This window comes from Mobula hypostoma, chromosome 22 (genome assembly GCF_963921235.1).
Source record: "Mobula hypostoma chromosome 22, sMobHyp1.1, whole genome shotgun sequence".
Classification (NCBI taxonomy): domain Eukaryota; kingdom Metazoa; phylum Chordata; class Chondrichthyes; order Myliobatiformes; family Myliobatidae; genus Mobula; species Mobula hypostoma.
The window spans coordinates 32,386,510-32,403,355 of NC_086118.1; the positions used below are offsets into that span (position 1 = coordinate 32,386,510).

A 16,846-nucleotide genomic window follows, 5' to 3' on the forward strand; every position below is an offset into this window, starting at 1 on the left:
GGCTTCCCCTTTATCCTCAAACTGTGACCCCTCATTCTGGACTTCCCCAACATTGGGAACAATCTTCCTGCATCTAGCCTGTCCAATCCCTTTAGAATTTTATACGTTTCAATCAGATCCCCCCTCAATCTTCTAAATTCCAGAGAGTATAACCCTAGTCGATCTAGTTTTTCATCATATGAAAGTCCTGCCATCCCAGGAATCAATCTGGTGAACCTTCTTTGTACCCACTCTATGGCAAGGATGTCTTTCCTCAGATTAGGGGACCAAAACTGCACACAATACTCTAGGTGTGGTCTCACCAAGGCCTTGTACAACTGCAGTAGTACCTCCCTGCTCCTGTACTCAAATCCTCTTGCTATGAATGCCAGCATACCATTCACCTTTTTCACCGCCAGCTGTACCTGCATGCCCACTTTCAATGACTGGTGTACAATGACATCCAGGTCTCGTTGCACCTCCCCTTTTCCTAATCAGCCACCATTCAGATAATAATCTGTTTTCCTGTTTTTGCCACCTAAGTGGATAACCTCACATTTATCCACATTAAATTGCATCTGCAATTTGTTTTACACGGAGGAAAATGTTGTCTCAGCTGTTTTCTCTTCCAAAATTGTAAAGTGATGTTGGTCAACGACATTCAGTAAAATTAGATTATGAGGACACGCAGTCCTCTTTTATTGTCATTTAGTAATGCATGCATTAAGAAACGATATAATGTTCTTCCAGAATGATATCAGAGAAACACATGACAAACCGACTTAAAAACTGACAAAAACCACATAATTATAACATATCGTTACAACAGTGCAAAGCAATACCGTAATTTGATAGAAACAGACCATGGGTACGGTAAAAGTCTCAAAGTCTCTCAAAAGTCCCATCATTTTTGTTCTTAGTGCTGTGTTTTTCCTGGTTGTTGATATAGGCTGGTTGTTTTGATGACCATATCATCAGTTGCAGTATATTTGGGGGTTGTCAGTAAGCTTGTTCTGTGGCATTTGTAAATACTCTCTACAATATCAAAAGTAGTCATCCCAACGTTCCAAATATGTGAATGCCTCACTGCAAATTAACAAGTATTACACAGAGTTGCATCATATGCTGGGTGATGTCATTGTATTGCACTGCCAGTCAGAAAATATTGGGTACCTTGTCACGCTGCCGGAGCTTGGGGAGAGTAAAAAATATTCTGAAGCTTAACTTTAGTATGCCTTGTTTAGCACAGTGAACTTTATGCTCAGAAGCTGAGGTATTGAGAATTACTTATCAGCATAAGTAGATTCTTTCCTAATTTGGCAGGCTATGACTAGTGCGATACCATGGGGAATGATCAGTGGACCCCAGCTATTGATAATTTGGATCAACAATTTAGCTGAGAGAAATGAATAACATATTTCCAAGTCTGCTGATGATAGAAAACTAAATGAGATTGTGAGTAGGGAAGAGATAAAGAGGCTTAAGAGGTTATCGACAAGCAAAGACCTTGGCCGACACAGACAGTGTGGGAAGAATATGAATTTAACCACTTCATGTACAAAACAGAAAAGTAAAACATATTATTTAAATATTGAGGGTGTAGCAACAACTACAAAAGCAGTTAGAGTCATAGAAAAAATCAGCACAGAAACAGGCCCTTCAGCCCGCTAGCCCATGCTAAACCATTTAAACTGCTCACACCCACCAACCTGCACCCGGACCGTAGCCCCCCATACCCCTACCATCTATGTACCTATCCAAACTTCTCTTAAATGTTGGAATCAAGCTTGCATGCACCAGTTGCACTGGCAGCTCATTTCACACTCTAATGACCCTCTGAATGAAGATGTTTCCCCTCATTTTCCCCTTACTCTTTTCACCTTTCATCCTTGGCCCATGACTTCTAGATGTAGTCCCACCCAACCTCAATTGGCATGTTGACATTTATTATAAGAAAAGTTTAGGTACGGATGTAAAAATGCTTCACTGTAATTGTACGTCCTTACCTTTTAAAAAAAGATTATATTTGCCATAGAAGTAGCAGTGTGAAAGTTCATTGAGACAAGAGTTGTCAACCTGTAACCAGACCCCTTTGGCCTACCATATCTATGCCAGCATCAGTGCCCATCTGCATTCATCCAGTTGGTCCATATTGCTTCTGTATCTTTGCATGCCTTGCTTATATAAATGCCTGTCCAAAGCTTTCTTGGATGTAGTGATTGTATCTGACTCCACACCACCTCTGGCAATGAGGTCCAAATGTCAACCACCCATAAAGATCCTTAAGCATTGCCAAAGTGGCCGAAAGCTCAATCTGCTTGTTAGAACGTTGGATAATACAGCACAGGAATAGGCCTTTTGGCCCTCCATAAGTGCACCAACCTCAAAAACAAATTAAACTAATGCTATTTGCATAGATTGTATCCCTCAATTCCTTGCCTGTGGGTGTTGCTGTTGTGTCTGCTACCACCACCTCGCATGGCAGCATATTCCATGTACTACCACTCTCTGTGCTTTGGGGAAAAAAAACACTTGCCTCACCTCTGTCTTTTAACCTTGACCCTTTCATCTTCAAACTATTCCCTGTAGTCTTTGATGATCTATCTAATCTATCCTTCTCATAATTTTCTGTACTCCTGTCAGGTCACTCCCTCAACTCTGATCTTGGAGAGAAGATAACCCAAACTTATTGACCTCCTTCTAGAACTAATTCTCTCCAATCTAGGCAACATCCTTTCAAAGCCTCCTTCCTTTTGTGTGCACAGAATATTCCAAATGTGATCAACCAAAGATTTACATAGCTGCATATGACTTGCTGATTTTCCTACTCAGTGCCCTGATTGATAAAAATAAGCAAGCTGTATATTTTCTTCACTGCCCTGTTCATGTGTTGCCACATAGCTTCCAGGAGCTATGGACTTGCTCTGCACACTCTAGTCGTACATAAGTAATCTGAGGGGTCGTACTTCTTACTGTATTCCCATTGCATTTGATAGCCCAATGTGCATCATCTTGGACTTGTCTTGATTACATTCAAGCTGTCCTTTCTCCAGCCAAATTTACAACAGATCTATATTCAGCGTTAACCTCTGGCAAACTTCCATGCAATCCACTTCGCCAATTTTCTTGTCATCTGCAAACCTACTAATCATAAATAAAACGAGGCAACAAATGTCAGGAAGAGGCTACCATAGTGGTGAGCATCAGCACCTGCATTTTCTTGTTGATTCAAAGTATAATTGCCTATATGATATTAGACATGTGCCCAGACTCCTTGTACTGCCAGTGAGAGTGCTGTCACAGTGCTGTTGGGGAGGAAGTTCCAGGATTTGGATCCAGTGACAATGAAGGAAAAGCAATACTTTTCCAAGTCAGAATGCTGTGTGACATGGACGAGACTTGTAAATGGTGGAGTTCTTTGTGTCTTCTGGCTTTATCCTTCTTGGTGTTGTAAGTCATAAGTTGATAAGGTGCCGGCCTCGTTAAGTAACTGCAATGCGTTTTGGTCAATATATCATGGAACCCAGGATCTTGAGGGTGATTGCAGCCCCACTACCCTGACCAGCTGACTCCTGCAGACCAGCTGTCAAATCTATAATATGCTCGTCCTTGATTCTGTGCTCGTACTGTATGTACTTGGGAACCTTCAGTTGAGCATCAGTCACATCATCACCATCACATTTAATATGGACGGGTTTAATCACAAGAAGAAGACCAGGTTCTTTGCTCTGTTCTGCTGCCAGTTATTCCTGTCCCAACTGCCTAACTGTTAAATTAGCAAAGATATTTTGTAGAATAAGAACCTTTGCTTCAACCTGCTGTGTGAACAATTTGTAAGTAGTTGCTTTCCATTACAAGTTGGCTTGTGCAGTTAATAGGAGATAATTGAAATGTGATCAGGGAATTGAAGGCGATGCGGAACAGGCACAGAGGTAGATTTGAAGCCTGAGGTGATCGAGCATGATCATGTTGATTGGCATGGCAGATTAACCCAGATCATATTGACTCGTAATTACTCTTGTTCCTATTTTCTTGCATTCTTGCAGTATATTGAGGTTCAAGCTGGTAAAAGCATTTAGCAGTTCAAGGAAGTCATTTGATGTCTGCCTCCTGTGTGCAGGAATTTAAATACAAAATCAAGCCAAATGCTTTTTATTTTGTGTGGTGATTCCTTCTGTTTTAGTTTATATAAAGAAGGTCTGGGCGGGTGTAGAGATTCATTTAATGCGTTGCATGTTGAAATATAAGGGTTCCAAGGAACCTAAACAGCAAGGAAAGTACGATGTTGAAATGAAACACAAATTTGCTTCAGGAAGTAACAGAAAATACATACAGTAACAACTGATTAGGTACAAGAGTGTAGCCCGGTGTGGACTTCTGCTGTAGCCCATCCACTTCAAGTTTCAATGTGTTGTGCATTCAGAGATGTTCTTCTGCTGTAGCCCATCCACTTCAAGTTTCAATGTGTTGTGCATTCAGAGATGTTCTTCTGCTGCAGCCCATCCACTTCAAGTTTCAATGTGTTGTGCATTCAGAGATGTTCTTCTGCACACCACTGTTGTAACACATGGTTATTTGTGTTACTGTCACCTTCCTGCCAGCTGGAACCATAAAGGCCATACTCTCCTGACCTTTCACATTAACAAGGCATTTTCACCCAAACAATTGCTGTCCACTAGATATTTTTTTTGTTTTTCGTATCATTCTCTGTAAACTCTAAAGACTGTTTTTGTGAAAATCCCAGGATGTCAGCAGTTTCTGAGATACTCAGACCATCCCATCTGGCACCAACAATCATTCTATGGTCAAGGTCACTTAGATCACATTTCTTCCCTATTCTGATTTTGATCTGAACAACAACTGAGCCACTTTGCCATGTCTGCAGGAATTGTGTTGTTGATTGATCCCACACATCTTAATCTTCTGGATGAGCCCCCATGCGGGACCTTGTCAAACACTTTACGAAAATCCACAGCTCTACGTTCATCAATCACTCTTGGCACCCCGTCAAAAAACTCAGTCAAGTTATTAAGAACAAAACCCCACACAAAGTCACGCTGGCTCTCCCTAATTAGGCCACGGTTTTCCAAATGCTCATAAATCCCCTCCAGTAATTTCCCACCACTGACATGTGGCTCACTGGTCTACAGTTTCCAGGATTTTCCTAGGTTCCCTACCTGAGTAATGGAACAACATTAGCTACTTGCCAGTCCTCCGATCTCCACATCCTTCATATCCAGGTAAATGTTCCTCCATTTATCCTTGAGTCGTCCCACCCTGGCCTTATTTATCCTCTTCCTCCTGATCCATGTACAGAATGCCATGGGATTCTCTTTAATCCTATTTGCTAGAATCTTTTCATGGCCCATTCTAGCTTTTCTGCCTTCTTTATAATCCTCCAGGGCTCTGTTTGATTCCAGATTCCTAAGCTTTACATATGTTTCCTTTCTCTTCTTGACTAAATTCAGCACCTCCCTCAACATCCACAGTTCTCTTGCATTGCCATCGTTGTCCTTTCTTCTGACTAGAACATGTCTGTCCTTTATTATGTGCATTTGGTCTTTAATCACCCTCCACACGTTAGATGTGGACTTCCCCAACAACAGCTCTTCCCAATTAACTCTCCCTAATTCCTGCTGCATACTCTTGAAACTTGCCCTGCTCTCCCACAAGGTCCATGAATATCCTTATCTATAAATAACTACTGAGCTAGTACTATGGGCAGGTTGTGGACCTCTTTAAGGCAGGCAGTCAGACAATGTATTATAAGGTTATAACAAATTCTATTAACAAACAGAAGTTTTGTTAAAAACATTGTACATAGAGAGGCAAGTCCAATTTCAAGTAGAATACAGCTCCTGAGTTACCATCAGATCGAGTAAAGTGCAATAGTACTATCTTTAGCTTATGGCTCATACAAGGCTAAAGTCTCAACTGCCCACCACAGTGTGAAACAAAATGCATTAATGCAATAAAGTATGTTAGATAAAGTTGCTACACCTGTATAAAAAGCACATTAGTGGTTCAGAAGATTTGAGACTAACTATACAAATACCACAGGTTCGGTAAGCAAAATGAGTTAAGCTAAAGGCTAAGGCAGTGATTCACACAAAGACTTACACCATCCTGCAATGTACAAAAGGAGCTGCATAAATAACACACCTCACATGAGTATACATGGTCACTAAAATAAATCAGCCAAGAGGATCAGCAATGCCACCACTTACTTTCTACTATAGACTAGAGTCTAATCACTAAACACATGTGAACAACAAGTGTTTAAAGCAACCTGGGGCGGAAGGTCCTATGCAAGTTTCCTTCTAGCTGCAAGCAACAGGCACAATTCTTGGTTCCACCTGGCTACATCTGGCTATCCTAAAACTTAAGGAGTTATAGTAATTGTCCTTAACTACTCACCCACTGGCCAAGTTCATTATCCAACACCAGGTCAAGTACAGCCACGCTTGTTGATGTTAGAAACCCTCCTAGATATGCCTAACAAATTCTGCCCCATCTAAACCACTTGCACTAAGAAGGTGCCAGTTTATATTAAGGAAGTTGAAGTCCCTTGTGACAACAACCCTATTGCTTTTACACCTTTCCTTAATATGCCTACATGTCTGTTCCTTAATGTCAGGGTGGCTTAGGGGTCTGCAGCACAATCCCTTCAGAGAGTGATGGCACCCTTCCTATTTTTGAGTTCTATCCATATACACCCAATGGACCATTATGTCCTCTTTGTGATATTGTCCCTGATGGTAATGCAACTCCCCCACCTGCCTTTTCTAAAGCATCAAAACCCTGGGACATTAAGCATCTATTCCTGTCCCTTTCTCAACCAAGTCTCTGCGATGGCCACAACATCAGAGTTCCATGTACTGTTCCATGCTCTTAAGTTCACCACCTTTACCCAAATAACTCCAAACATTAAAATACACACACTTCACCGTAAATATCTATCATACCCCTAGCTTTACTCCTGCCTACTTTCATTGGCCTTGACATCTCTCGTACCCTGCATCCCTTTGGTGCTTCTCAAGCCACTGACTAACTAGTTTAAATCCTAAACACAGGAAATTCTGCAGATGCTGGAAATCAAAAGCACGCACACAAAAATGTTTGAGGGACTCAACAGATCAGGCAGCATCTATGGAAAAGAACAAATAGTCAACATTTTGGGCCGAGGCCCTTCCTCAGGAGTTTAAATCCTCCTGAGTAGCCCTAGCGAACCTCCCGACCAGGATATTGGTTGCCTTCTAGTTTAGGTGCAATCCATCCCTCTTCTACTGGTCACCCCTGCCCCAGAAGGAGTTCCCAGGATCAATAACGTGAAAGCCTGCACCAGTTTCCCAGCCACTCATTCATCTGTACTATTATCCTATTTCTATCCTGACTAGAACGTGGCCCCGCACTGGGAGTAATACAGAGATTATTACCTTGGAGGCCCTGCTCCTCAACCTTTTTCCTATCTACCTGGCTGCTGCTGCTATGCCCTGATAGATCATCCCTCAGCCCTATCGAAAGGGATATACATGTAGCTGAGAGAAATGGCCATAGGGGACCCCTGCACTGGCTGCTTGTTCCCCTTACTTCTCCTGGTGGTCACTCATCTACTATTTGAAGCCTGCATTCTGGGTGTGATTACCTCAGTAAAAGTTTCATCTGTGAGTTTTTCAACTTCCTGGATAGTCCTGAGTATATCCAACTCTAGTTCCTCGACCTTTTCAGTCAGGAACTTAAATTGGGTGCTCTTCCTACAGATGAAGTCACCAGAGAAACTGTTAGGTACCCTGAAATTCTACATCTTACTGGAGGAGCATTCCACCACTTTAATCATCCTACCTGCACTGAACTAAGGAATAAGGGTTCACAGATAATTTAAAAAACTTACCTGTTCTTACCTGTGCCGTCTCTCACACACCTAGGTCACCTACTCAGCCTCTTCTCTCCGAGTTCGTTATACCTTTGTCTCCAACTTCTCAAGCCCAAATTCAACAATCAAAACAAATGGTAACAAGTGACACAGAAACACCCTTAGACTCCTCCTGTTCTCGCTGAAGTTTGTTTAGCTAAAGCCTGACCACATTAACACTTGCCCACTCCATCAATGGCCACTCCACTTACATCTCTCTTCCTTTTATTGACTAAAATAAAACTAAGTCCAACAAGACTTGTTCTTTTCAAATGGCTCCCTCCCTGCAATGGTAGCAGTCTGATTTAGAACTCAACATTTGGCGATGGCTTGTGAGGGCAAATAGTTGAAAATTACTTTCACTCATTGGTGAAAAAAAGGTTATAGAATTTTAAGATTTGCAGATTGGAAGATTTATGTTAATACGTTTTTATACTTTATACTTTATTGTCGCCAAACAATTGATACTAGAACGTACAATCATCACAGCGATATTTGATTCTGCGCTCGCGCTTCCTGGAGTACAAATTGATAGTAAATATTCAAAATTTAAATATTAAATCATAAATAGAAAATAGAAAAGGGAAAGTAAGGTAGTGCAAAAAGACCGAGAGGCAGGTCCGGGTATTTGGAGGGTACGGCCCAGATCCGGGTCAGGATCAGTTCAGTAGTCTTATCACAGTTGGAAAGAAGCTGTTCCCAAATCTGGCCATACGAGTCTTCAAGCTCCTGAGCCTTCTCCTGGAGGGAAGAGGGACAAAAAGTGTGTTGGCTGGGTGGGTCGTGTCCTTAATTACCCAGGCAGCACTGCTCTGACAGCGTGCGGTATAAAGTGAGTCCAAAGATGGAAGATTGGTTTGTGTGATGTGCTGGCCCGTTTTCATGATCTTCTGCAGCTTCTTCCGGTCTTGGACAGGACAACTTCCAAATAGGTTGTGATGCACCCTAGAAGAATGCTTTCTACAGTGCATCTATAAAAATTAGTGAGGATTTTAGGGGATAGGCCAAATTTCTTTGTTAATTAATTAAAATTTATTTATTTAATTACATTTCTTTTAAATTAATGGTCTGGATTAACACAGACAAAAAGCTGGAGGAACTCCAGTAGCATCTATGAAAATAAATAAACAGTTTATGCTTCAGGCAGAAATCCTTCATCAGGACTGAAAAGGAAAGGGGAAGACACCGAAGTAAAAAGATGGGGGAGAGGGTATGGGTGACAAGCTAGACGGTGATAGGTGAAGTCAGGTGGGTGGGATAGGTGAAAGGCTAGAGGAGAAGGAATCTGATAGGGGAGGAGAGTGGATCGTGAGAGAAAGGGAAGAAGGAGGGGGACCAGGTGGAGGTAAGAGGCCTGAGTGGGGACAGAAGGAAAGGGAAGGGGGAGAGAAAAAAATAGATTTAGATTATGAGAACACTCAGTCCTCTTTTATTGTCATTTAGAAATGCATACATGCATTAAGAAATGATACAATGTTTCTCCGGAGTGATCTCACAGAAAACAGGACAAACCAAAGACTGACACTGACAGAACCACATAATTATAACATATAGTTACAGCAGTGCAAAGCAATACCATAATTTGATGAAGAACAGACCATGGGCACAGTAAAAATAATCTCAAAGTCCCTGAGTCAATCAGTCCCTGATAGCAGGCGGCAAAAGGGAGAAACTCCCTGCCATAAACCCCCAGGCACCATCAACTTGCCGATGTCTTGAAAGCACCCAACCACAGCCGACACTGAATCCGTCCGTCTGAAAACTTCGAGCCTCCAACCAGCTGCTCCGATACAGCCTCCCGAGCACCTTCGACCTCGCCTCGGCCGCTGAAACAAGCAAAGCCGAGGATTTCGGGGCCTTCTGCTCCGGAGACTCCAGTTACCACACAGTAGCAGCAGCAGCGAGACGGGCATTTCAGAAGTTTTCCAGATGTTCCTCCGTACTCTCACGTCGGTCTCCATCAAATCAGCATCGTGCACGGTCCCCTACTTGACAGATAACAGATATTCATCACCGGAGAGGCTGCGCTCGCTGCTATTGCGCCACCATCTTCTCCTCCTTATCACAGAGAAATCGATGTTCGTGCCATCAGATTGACGGTTACCTAGGCAGAATAAGAGCTGTAGCTGCTCCGCCCTGAGAGTGGATTCATCGTGGCAGAAAAGGAGATCATGGACTGACGTATCAGAACGCTAATGGGGGTAGGAATTAAAATGATTGGTCACCGGGAAACTCCGCTTTTCGTGGATGGAGCAGAGGTGCTTAACAAAGCAGTGCCCAGTTTATATCAGGTCCCATCAATATACAGGAAGCTACATCAGGAGCACTGGATAAAATATATGACACCAACAGATTCAGAGTTGAAGTATTGCCTCACCTGAAAGGACTGTTTGGAGGTGAATGGGCAAGTGTAGTACTTCTCTCACTTGCAGGGATAAGTGCCTGGAGGGAGATGAGTGGGAAGGGACAAATGTTCAAGGGAATCATGGAGGGAGTGATCCTTGTGGAAAGCAGAGGGTGGGTGAGAGGGAATAAAGATGTGTTTGGTGGTAGGATTCTGCTGAAGAGGGCAGAAGTTTTGGAGGATGATGTGTTGTATGCAGTGGCTCATGGGGTGGTAGATGAGGACAAGAGGAAGTCCATCCCTGAAAAGGTGGCAGGAAGAAGGGGTGAATGCAGATGTCCAGAAAATGGAGGAGATGTGAGGGCAGTATGAATGGAGCAGGATGGGACACTCTTTTCTTTGAAGGAGGAGGATATCCCAGATGTCCTGGAAAGGAAAGCTTCATCCTGGTATTAGATGCAGTAGAGATGAAGAAACTGAAAAAAAGGGAATAGCATTTTATTAGGAGACAGGGTGAGAAGAAATAACCAGGATGGTTATTAAAGTTTTATGGATATCAATAACCTTCAGATACTTTAGGATATCCTACAGTCATTTAAGGTATTAAAAGAATGGACGTTCTTCCGACTGATTATCAAATAGTTATCGATTTATTTGAAATCTGTAACTGGATTGGGGTGGCTTTAATATAAAGACCTCATTGGAGGTCATCACTTCAATGTCGGAAGCATTTCTCTGCGAATATCTTTTTTAAACCCTGAAGCACTTTAACATTAGGCAGCATTAATTACAATTGATGATATTCAGTCTGATAGATCCGAAAGGGTAGCGAGTTGTCCATATTGATAGGCATTCAGGATGGGATTAGATGCCCCTAAATCCTGATTTCTGCTTACAGTGCCAGACTGAGAGAATATTTAATGCTAAATATTCCACAATGTAACATCAGAATCAGAGTTAAGTTTATTATCACCGGCATGCGTCGTGAAATTTGTTAACTTAGCAGCAGCAGTTCATTGCAATAATTAATATAGAAGAAAAAAATAATAATGATAAATAAGTAAATCAATTACAGTATACATATATTGAATAGATAAAAAATCGTGCAAAAAACAGAAATAATATATATTTAAAAATGTGAGGTAGTGTTTAAGGGTTCAATGTCCATTTAGGAATTGGATGGCAGAGGGGAAGAAGATGTCCCTGAATCACTGAGTGTGTGCCTTCAGGCTTCTGTACCTTCTACCTGATGGTAACAGTGAGAAAAGGACATGCCCTGGGTGCTGGAGGTCCTTAATAATGGATGCTGCCTTTCTGAGACACCTGTCCCTAAAGATGTCCTGAGTACGTTGTAGGCTAGTACCCAAGATGGAGCTGACGAGATTTACAACCTTCTACAGTTTCTTTCGGTCCTGTGCAATAGCCACTCCCATACCAGACAGTGATGCAGCCTGTCAGAATGCCCTCCATGGTACATCTATAGAGGTTTTTGAGTGTACTTGTTGACATACCAAATCTCTTCAAACTCCTAATGAAGTACAGTCACTGTCTTGCCTTCTTTATAACTGCATCAGTACGTTTGGACTGGGTTAGGTCCTCAGAGATCTTGACACCCAGGAACTTGAGACTGCTCACTATCTCTAATTCTGATCCCTCTATGAGGATTGGTATGTGTTCCTTCGTCTTATCCTTCCTGAAATCCACGATCAGCTCTTTCATGTTACTGATGTTGAGTGCTGGGTTGTTGCTGTGACACCACTCCACTAGTTGGCATATCTCGCTCTTGTACACCCTCTCGTCACCATCTGAGATTCTACCAACAATGGTTGTATCATCAACTAATCTATAGATGGTATTTGAGCTATGTCTAGCCACACAGTCATCGGTATAGAGAGAGTAGAGCAGTGGGCTAAGCACACACGCCTGAGGTGCACCAGTGTTGATCGTCAGTGAGGAGGAGATGTTATCACCAATCTGTACAGATTATGGTTTTCCAGTAAGGAATTTGAGGGTCCAATTGCAGAGGGAGGTACAGAGGCCCAGGTTCTGTAACTTCTCAATCAGGACTATGGGAATGATGGTATTGAATGCTGAGCTATAGTCGATAAACAGTACGCTGACATAGGTGTTTGTGTTGTTCAGTGGTCTAAAGCCGTGTGACGAGCCATTGAGATTACATCTGTCATTGACCTTTTGTGTTGACATCAGTTTTAAACGGTATCAAAAATTTGGAAAGTTTAAAAAGTGCCGCAATTTGATTTATACTTTGTCCAACAAAATCCATTATCTCTATTGTAGTAAAAGGTAATATCTGAAAGAAAATGCACCACCACATTATCTATGTCTGTGGTGCTTCAGATGCTCTTCATGGTTCAACTGCACCATCTACTGGTATCTGCTTGTGATGTCCCTGGCTATCAAAAAGTAAAATTGACAAAACTTGTGCTTGTGTCTTTTTTTCAGAAATGGGGAAATAAATATTTCATAAAAATTCAGTCATATTTTTTCAAATTTTGATTAATTTAAATTGTTCCTCCATTTGGTGGCTGGCTTTCAGCCGTCAAAGCTCTGAGGTTTTGAGTTCCCTAGTTGGCTCAGTTTTTCTCATACTGACGCTAATGCCCCACCTCGCCCTCATACCCCATCCATTATTTATTTATATACACACATTCTTTCTCTCTCTTTCCTTTTTCTCCCTCTGTCCCTCTGACTATACCCCTTGCCCATCCTCTGGGTTTTTCCCCCCACTCCCCCTTTTCCTTCTCCCTGTGCCTCCTGTCCCATGATCCTCTCAAATCCCTTTTGCCAATCACTGGTCCAGCTCTTGGCTCCATCCCTCCCCCTCCTGTCTTCTCCTATCATTTTGGATCTCCCCCTCCCCCTTCCACTTTCAAATCTCTTACCAGCTCTTCCTTCAGTTAGTCCTGATGAAGGGTCTCGGCCCGAAACATCAACTGTACCTCTTCCTAGAGATGCTGCCTGGCCTGCTACGTTCACCAGCAACTTTGATGTGTGTTGCTTGAGTTTCCAGCATCTGCAGAATTCCTCGTATTCTCATGTTGCTTTTTGACCCATCTTTTGATTCTGCTTAACATTCTGTTATGCAACTTGATACCATGTATGGCCCATTTTCTAGGAACTCCATAACATGGGGTCATCTGTACTTGTGTGAAATTCTTTGAAGCAGTTCGCTGTATGTATACAAGTTCTTATTAAATATCCATTAGTATGCAAATACCTGTCACTATAAACTGTGAATTCTGATTTGGATTGTTGCTTTACAACATTGAGATAGAGAAGCTGTTATAAAAAGAATGAGCAAAGCTGAAACTTGCTATATTTCAGATGTACAATGGTCTAGGCTGTTCTTTCATCTGCTTGTTAGAAGTCCCTATAATTCTCCCTGGATAGTTCCAGATCAGAATGATCATGTGAGCTTTGATTTCTATCTGATCTATTAGTAGATATGCTTCACTAAGCAGATGCAAATTCAGATTTACCTTTGAGGGATTTACTTCACTGGTCAGCAGAAAGGTTAAGTGGAAGTTTAGACTAATGTTAACCAAGGTACCTGCAGGATCACGTATTTTACACAGCTGATGTAAATTCACAATGGCCACTTCAGATTTAACCCAAATAAGACAAGGAAGTTATTTCCATACCTGTCGTACATTTTACAGGAATAATAGTTTAGCTGTTGGCATAAATTAGCAAGAATGGTCTATGGCTGTCACTTTCTGTAATCATTTTAATTTAGAAATACAGTGTGGAACAGATCCTCTGACTCTATGAGTTGCACTGCCCACCAACCCACCTATTTATCCTTAGCCTAATCACTGGACAATTTTCAATAACCAATTAACCTATTAACCAGTACTTTTTTGGACTGTGGGAGGAAACAGGGCATCCAGAGGAAACCCACGCAGTCATGGGGACAAGGTATAAACTCGTTACAGATTGTACCAGAATAAGACAGCGCCAAAAGTGAACTCTGAACTCCGACACTCTGAGCCGTGATAAACATCACGTTAACCACTACACTATCGTGGTGCCCCGTACATTAAACATAAATTTGATGGATTGAATTTAAGGTTCCTGGTGCCCTGCAGTAAACAGAAATGATGAGATGTCAAACAGGAGACACTAGGGGTTGAAAGTGCAGCCAAAAGGAGGGAGGAGAAGATGGCGGCGCGACGCAGCGTGCGCGGCCTCTCTGGTGAATGATATCGTATTTGTAAGTAGGATGCCGTGCACAATTTTGATTTGATGGAGACAGACGTGAGAAGCACGGAGGAGCATCTGGAGAAACTTCTGAAATGCCCGGTTCGCTGCCACTGCTACTGTGTGATTGAGAATCTCCGGAGGGGAAGGCCCCAAATCCTCGGCTTTGCCTGTTGCTGGCGGCCAGGATTGGGGTCAAAGCGCTCGGCAGAGATGGTGTTTGTTATCGGAGGGCTGGTCGGAGGCTCGAAGTTTTCGGACGGACTCAGAGTCGGACCATGGTCAGGTGCTTCCAGGATGCTGCATTGGCAAGTTTGCGGCACTGGAAGCTCATAGCAGGGAGAGTTTTCTTCCTTCTCCCATCTGCGTGAGATGATGGGACTTTTGAGAGACTTTGAGACTTTTTTTACTGTGCCCATGGTCTGTTCTTCATCAAATTATGGTATTGCTTGCACTGTTGTAACTATATGTTATAGTTATGTGGTTTTTGTCAGTTTTTCAGTCTTGGTCTGTCTTGTGTTTCTGAGATATCACACTGGAGGAACATTGTATTATTTCTTAATGCATGCATTACTAAATGACAATAAAAGAGGACTGCGTGTCCTCATAATCTAATAAAATAAAATATAATAACAAACCATTGGAAGAGCACAGTAGTCCAAGTAGCAACAGTGGAATTAAGGGATGGTCAGTGTTTCAGGCTGAGACTCTGCCTCAGGAAGAGGTTGAATGCCTGATGCAGGATCTCGACCCAAAACATTGACCATCCCATGGCCTCCACAAGTGTAATTGACATACTGTGCTCCTCCATCAGTTAATTTTTAAGTTGAGATATCACGTTTGCAGTAACTCTCCTGATGCAGCCAGAACTGGAGGTTCCATATTTACTCATTCCAATTCTGGACACACCTCCATTTGGTGCTAGTTGAGTATGTGCAGGTATGATACATTATGAGGAAACCCATCTGAAATGTAGGTTTGAATAGGTCCAACACTCAATGTCAGGTATCTGGAAAGTGACATCCACGCAATTTTTCTTTCTTTTTTCTTGACTTTTGCTGTGTGGCATGCCATTAAATTATGCTGTTCTGATCTGAAACATTAACTCTCTTTCCCTTTTTACAGATAGTTTCTGGCTCCCTATGAGTTTCCATTATTTTTATTTCAGATTAAAAGCATCTGCAGAGTTTTCTTTCTTGTTCGGATGCTTGTTGATTTTAGATATTGATGATAGAGATCTTCGTAGTGACATATCATAGTAATGTAAGCTATACAAAGGGACATTAGGGCATCATGTCAGTGTAACCAGAAGCACATAGGTTAATGCTATATCGAGCTCTCAGTCCATAGCCCTGTAGATTATGAATTTCAAGTACTTATCTAGAGATAGTTTAAATGAGATATTGGTTTTGCCTTCTCCATCTCCTGTGCAAACCTCTACAGAAAATATTCTTCAACTCCCCTCTAATTCTTTCTCTATTTACCTTAAGTCAGGGAGCTCAGTCCTACCTGGTCATCTGATCTAGGCTTCTCATCATTTCAATTGAATCTCCAAGAGACAAGAGAATGCAAATGTTGGAATCTGCTGAAGGAATTCAATGGGATAAGCAGCATTGGTGGGAGTTTAACCCACTGAGTTCTTCCATCAGGCTGTTTGTTGCTAAATATTTCAGGTCAATGTCCTCTGAAAGATTCATCCCTCTTAACAGAAGTTACCTGGCCAACTGAGTTTGGTACTTGCTATTCCTTGTTTAGTACAAGTGTTTGACAAGAAGACATAAACTATATGGGTTGTGATGAGGTTTCAGAGAGGTTTCAAGGCTATGTGAATAACTAAGGCCAGAGAAATGGAAAATAACATGAAACCTTGCATCAATTAGATCTCCCTTCATCCCTTGCCAGTTCAAGAAAGTAAAACTGTCAGTCAATTTTGTAAAATACTATCCTTTCTGTACTGTGGTGACTAGAATTGCATACAGTTCTGTTTGTGATCTAACTAGTGTTTTAAAGCTACATCTCCTTTATTTTAGGTATCCAGCAATTATTCTACGTGCTATAATTCTAGCTTGCTTTATTTATCTCTACTCACATCATTTGCCTTCCTCCAGTTTTCTCCTCCTGAAAACTGACTCTCTCTCTTAAAACTATGGAAAGTAAATTGTGTCATTTGACTGACCATGGTGTCCACCCTATCACAGATATTCCCTCTATTTCCTCCAGTACTCCCCCTTTCAGTAACTTAAAATGCTCCTATTTTCTTACGCTTTTAGTTTTTTTGCAGGGTTATTTGTCTTTTTTTCTGTACACTGATGTTGCCACACTGGCTAAGTATGTACTCTGGCAGTTTGATTTTATAAGGCTTTATCAGGCATTGGGAAGACCGCATGGAG

The 16,846-nt window shown here is 41.9% G+C and overlaps 1 protein-coding gene across 13 annotated transcripts in view; it reads left to right on the plus strand.

Annotated features, from left to right (window-relative positions):
- The window catches only part of rbfox3a (RNA binding fox-1 homolog 3a), a 1,578,835-nt gene that overhangs the window by 535,580 nt on the left and 1,026,409 nt on the right, over positions 1 to 16,846 (plus strand). The gene's annotated exons all lie outside the window — the stretch shown is intronic.